Genomic DNA, 6,292 nt, shown 5'->3' with positions numbered 1-6,292 from the left:
ACTATATACACACAAAGAAAACAAATAACACGTAGACAACCATTCATCAAGAGCATCGGTGAGGTCCGTCGGAGCTGGTCCTAGCTCGGCGAGAAACTGGCTATACTGCTGCTGTGCTGGCCTTATGAAGCCGGCGGAGTACTCCAACTTTCCCTGTATCTGTGAGGTGACCTCTGCAGAAAAAGGTTCACATTAGTCTCTAGCAAGTCCTGTTTGTTTTGAAGAGTTGTCTTCCTCTTGGTTGCGCCTGCAAGTGCTTGTGTATGTTATATGGTACACAGGGGTGTCTTTTGTGTAGTCTGCCTGGCAGGGGCCATCTGTGGCAGACGTAACACTGTTCTTATTACTTTTCTTGGTATCTTTTATAATATATGTGTATTTCAAGTGAGGCATTTTCTCATTTACATATTTTATGAAGTAGTCTTTTCTTCTGGCATGAAAGCCTTATTCCCCTTGTGATCCAGTTGTTTACCCTATAATTCCCCATTATGGTTACAGTTTTCAGTGGGAAGACAATTTGAAAGAAAGTGTTGAATTTTTCATTCACGTCATTAATTTTGTAAACCTGTTGCCATTTTTCTTTCTGTAATATGTTTTTGAAGTGGTTTATATTATCCTGACACTACCTTTTACTTGTTGTTCTTAAAGACTTGTTAATTATACAGTCTTTCATTGTTAAGCTTAATGTTTAAGCAGGATGGTCACTAAAAACTGCAGTGAAAATTTTTAGTGAAGTGTTGTGTAAACTTTTCTTGGGTAGAAATTGATCTAAAGCTGTTTCACAAGTTTCTGTTACTCGAGTATCAGCACTTACTTCAGCCAATAAATTGTAAGATGTTGCAAGACTCAAAAGGGCCTCTCTGTTTCTACTATTTGTGAGGAAATCAATATTCAAGTCGCCACAGATTATCAACTAAGAATCCATTCTATTTACTTTATTTAGCAATGACTCCATTTTGTTTAAGAAAAGTTCAAAATTGCCAGACGGTGAACGGTAAACTGTAGCAATAACCAGGTTCAACTGAATGATTTTTATTGCTGCCATTTCATGATCCTTTTCGACATTTGTTCTAGTTAAGTCAGGTACAGTAGTAAAATTTATATTTTGCTATATGTAAATTGCCTTCTCACCCTGCTTACTGTTTTTCCTAAGGTAGTAGGAAGACAAAATGAATTTTCTTTATTTTCATATTCTGAATTAACCCTGGGGTTAAGACAATGTTCAGAAAAGCATAACATGAGATATCTTTTAGTTCACTCATGAACAGTATGTTAATTTCACCAATCTTATTACGCAGGGATTCCTTATTATGGTAACATATTTTTAGATCAGGCATATTCATGACTTGGTAGTTGGGAGTCATATTTACAGCACCACCTACCTTTAGTTTAAATTAGGATCGCCAGCTGTGTTTTCTTTTCAGCTTTATTTCTTGCTGAGACATGATACATCAATTAGCATGCATTTTGTCATGGAGAATCCGAATCTACCTTTCAAAATGTTCTAGCATGCAAGATTTTTTAAAGTTTTTTAGGGTTTTTTTATTGTTTATTTTCCGTATTTCAGTGTTTTGTATTATTTTGTTTGGATGTCTAATTTTTTAATTTTTTGTTTTTGGGACAGGAGTGCTAGAAATCCACAGATTGTCACTAAGTGACACATGTGAAAGATTTTAAACTGTACTCACCTGACAGCAAGACAATCCACAGTGCAAAAGAGACTTTATGATCTACGAGGATAATCTCAAAAGTAAGGTCTCCTATTTTTTTATAAGTACATAGACCTCTTTCTTTCTAGAATAGTTTACATCAGTTTACAGCTTTAACATTTAGCTATTTTTTGACATAATCACCATTTCTGTTGATGTGTTTTTGTAGATGCTGTGGCACTTTTTGTATGCCCATGTCATACCAGCTCGCCGCCATGCTGTTCAGAAAGTTATGAACCTCTTCTTTCACCTTGTTGTCGGAGCTGAATTTCTGAGACAACAGTAAATGCTGACAGGTACTGAGAGATTCTGAAAAAACTCAAATGGGAATTCAGAACCGGAGAAGAGGAATGTTCAGGAAGGGTGTACACATTCTCCATGACAACACTCGCCCACACATCGCTCGGCAAACCGTTGCTCTTTTGAAACAGTTTCAGTGGAACATAATCACCCACCCACTCTAAAGTCCTGACTTGGCGCCCAGTAACTATCACCTGTTCCTAGGTTAAAAGAACATTTGGCCGGAAAGCGATTCAGCTCCGATGACGAGGTGAAAGAAGAGGTTCATAACTTTCTGAACAGAATGATGGCGAGCTGGTATGACATGGGCATGCAAAAACTGCCACAGCATCTACAAAAGAGCATCGACAGAAATGGTGAGTATGTCGAAAAATAGCTAAATGTTCAAGCTGTAAACTGATGTAAACCATTGTAGAAATAAACAGGTCTATGTACTTATAAAAAAATAGGCGACCTTTCTTTTGGGATTACCCTCGTAGCATGTGTTGGAACGCCTGTGGTGCAATTCTTATCACACTTACCTTGGCCCAGCAATGTATTACAAGTTTTTGTTACCTCATGTGTGACATATTGGAATGGTGCAGTGTTTAAAACTTACACTTAGTACAAAATGTCTACTGGCAAACTTTGTTGTTGTTGTCTAAACCATCCCAACAACTATTGTTGCGTGTATGAGAAATTCAACCCAAAATCTCAAAGAAAACCAATCACAGATTAAAAGAAAACCAGTCAGTGGTTTAGTTAAGAAAGAAAATAAACTGTAGTTTGACTGTGATATTGGTGATCAAGATAAAAATTTTGCAACTCATACTGCCTGCATAACTCGTACTATCGCTTTAACTGAATGGTTGAAATGAAAATGCTGAGCAATAGCATATGCGGTTCGAACGGTGTACTCTGAGCACAACAACAATTTTTCAGACAGTTACTTCTGGCTCACAAATACTACAGTACATTCATGCAAAACTAGACATGGAATGTATCTCCACAGGTTTACAGGATGGGTTCCAAAAATACTTTTTTTGTGTCTGTGGGGCAGCCATAACACTAAGAACCATTATACAGTTAAAGAATCGCCTAGAAGAAAATCTTATGTATCTGGAAAGGAAAATGTGAAAAACACTCCACTGGTTGAGCCCAATAAAATCATTTTGCCTCTTGTTTATCTAGAGCTGAGCCTTATGAAAAACTTTGTAAAAGATATGGATGAATGAGATTGGGCCTTCAGTCATTTTGAAGAAAATTTACCTTACTTGAGTGAAGCAAAGCTGAAAGAATGTTTATTTGTTGAACCACAAATAAGAAAATCAATGAATGATGCCAAACTCACAAATCAGGACACAGGAATTAATGACATTGGTTATGAGTGAGTATTGATTTAAATCAATGGGGAAAGTTGAAAATTTGTGCTGCACGAGGATTGAAACCCTGGTCTCCTGCTTGCCAGGCAGATGCTCTGACTACTAAGGCATATGGACACAGTGGTCACTGCAAATGCAAGGACCACCCTAGCATGCCTCCCCCCCCTCCCCCCCCCCCCCCGGTCAGATCCAAATTCCTAACTTACTAACACACTACTAATGTAGTGTCCCTTGCCCACTATCCTCAATACTGGATCAAAGTGGCATCTGTTCATTTGGACATGTTCGAAAGAAACCCCCCCCCCCCCCACACACACACAAAATCAAGGCAATACAGCCAATAATATCTTCAAAGCAGATGCACACCAGCCTTAGGAGAATTAGCGAAATCCCATGAGGAATGAGTATAATGGGCAAGGGGCACTACATTGGTAGTGTGTGCATATGTCTGTCAGAAGGCGTGCTAGGGTAGTCTGTGCAGTTACAATAACCACTGTGTCTGGGTGGTGTAGTGGTCAGCACATCTGCCTAGTAACCAGGAGATGCTAGTTCAAATCCTGGTATGGTTCAAATTTTCAACTTTCAGCATTGATTGTTCTTTTGTCTTTTGATTCATAGGGGCTGCACGGTAAGAATGGCGTCTGTTTTTTGGACACGTCTGAAAGAAAAGACACCAAATATATACACGGTGTTCATTTTAACTGGTGACATTGAAACATCCTGAAAACCACACATTGAATCATAAAAAGGTACATTTCCAATTTGTTTGTCTCGGAGGGTGACATCCAATGATACCACACTGAAATGCCCTCCCCAACCCGCGTGTGAATGGCGGAGAGTGGGACTGTGGGGTCAGAGGGGGGGGGGGGGGGGGGGGGGGTGAGTGGCAACTTTGGTTTGGTTGTTTTGGGGTAGGAGACCAGTCAGCGAGGTCATCGTTCTTATCGGATTACGGAAGGATGGCGAAGGAAGTAGGCCGTCCCCTTTCAAAGGAACCATCCCGGCATTTGCCTGGGGCGATTTCGGGAAATCAGGTGTAACTTTGAAATCTTCAACGGGAACCCCTGTTTTTCATTGCAGATTACAAATCTATGGCAGAATCAACATACATTTTGTCTGAAGCATTTTCTTCATTTCACTGCAGATGGCACTATAATCTGAGGAATAGAAATGAGTACACTGTTGTAATTTACGACATGCTACTTAATGGCCCTTGAATATCCAATGGCACGTGGGAGCCCACCCCCATGCTGTGAGGGTAGGACAGACCAGTGTTTCATAACTTCTAATTGGAAACCCCATTCATACGTTGTATTCCTCTGACATGTTGGACAGGGGGCTACTCGACATGCCACTGTGGCCGTGGCTCAAGTTGAACGCTATTCTACTTTTTCAATTAGAGTAAGTGTCCAAACGTAGTACCGCCAACTGCAATACACTTAGTGATCCACTTTTCAGATGACTGTACACAAGACAGAAGCATAGCTGCAGGAATGTCAGAACAGACGTTTCTGATGCAGTCAACCATGTTTGCATGGCCAATTGGCACTTGCTGGTAAATATTAGCTTTTAAATATCCCCTCAGAAAGAAATCCACCAACGTCAAATACGGTGCCATAGTGGGCCAATTAATAGGGCCACCTCTGCCAACACCAACTAGTGTAAGCACGGTCTAATATGTCCCGTGCTTGCATTACATAATGCACTGGGCAACCATCATGTGCCTTTGAACAGATGAAAACTTTTGGAGACAGTATGCAGGGGGAACCCTCATGGAAAAGGGTGGGAAATGAGGTCATCACAAAGAAAATGGATGTCACAAATTTGATTATTGATTCTGTGGAAGAGAACAACTCATATGGTATGGAGATAAGAAAAGGGTGTCAGACGACTGACTGACATGAGGGACCATTGATGGGAATCACCAGGGACCACTGGACACGTGCACATTAATTAGAAGAATATCTACCGCAGAAAATTCGTGGACAGATAGGCACAAATGGAGAATGAATAAATTTTATGTATAATCTTGAGTGACCAGAAAATATAAACACAATGGTGGAGAGGCAAAAAAAATTCACAACATCAAAAAAATAAGTAATGTAGAGTAATGAAATTTGGAGAATACATTTGCCTAGGTAACACATTTAAGTGATCGACACTGCAAGATCACAGGTTAGTGTAAGTGCAACGTAAGCCATATCAAATGTAAAATGCTGGTACATTAATAACCAGTGCAAGATCACAGGTTAGTGTAAGTGCAACATAAGCCATTGCAAATGTGAAATGCTGGTACATTAATAGCCAGTGTAACTGTCAGAATGTTAAATGCAAGCATGTAAATGTACATGCATTGTGTTGTGTTGTACAGGTGCTGGATGTCATTTGTGGGATTGTGTTCCATGTCTGTTGCACTTGGTTGGTCAATACAAGGATGTTTAATGCTGGTTGTGGATGATGGGGTTGTTGTCCAACCATGTCCCACATGTTCTCGATTGGAGACAGATCTGGCGATCGAGCAGAACATATTGGGTTACAGCGGTAGTATTCTGTTGAGTGTTATCCTGTTGGAAACACCCCTGAAATGCCGTTGATGAATGGCAGCACAACAGAGTGAATCACCAGATTGATGCGGTATAACCAAGGGAGTGCTCCTAGTGCCATACGAAATTCCACCCTGGACCATGAACTCAGGTGAAGATCCAATGTGTCAAGCAGACAGATCGTTAGCTGCAGGCCATCAATTGGCCACCTCCTAACTGACACACTGCCATCAATGGCATGGAGGCAGCACCAGCTTTCACGAGAAAACACAACAAACTTCCACCCTGCCCTGCAATGAGCTATTTATTGACACCACTGAAGTCACAAATGGTGGTTGTTTGGGGTCAGTAGAATGCACACTAAGGGCATCTGGCTTGG

This window comes from Schistocerca cancellata, chromosome 11 (assembly GCF_023864275.1).
Source record: "Schistocerca cancellata isolate TAMUIC-IGC-003103 chromosome 11, iqSchCanc2.1, whole genome shotgun sequence".
Lineage (NCBI taxonomy): Eukaryota > Metazoa > Arthropoda > Insecta > Orthoptera > Acrididae > Schistocerca > Schistocerca cancellata.
The sequence above is the reverse complement of the archived record's forward strand: the minus strand, read 5'-3'. Positions refer to the sequence as shown.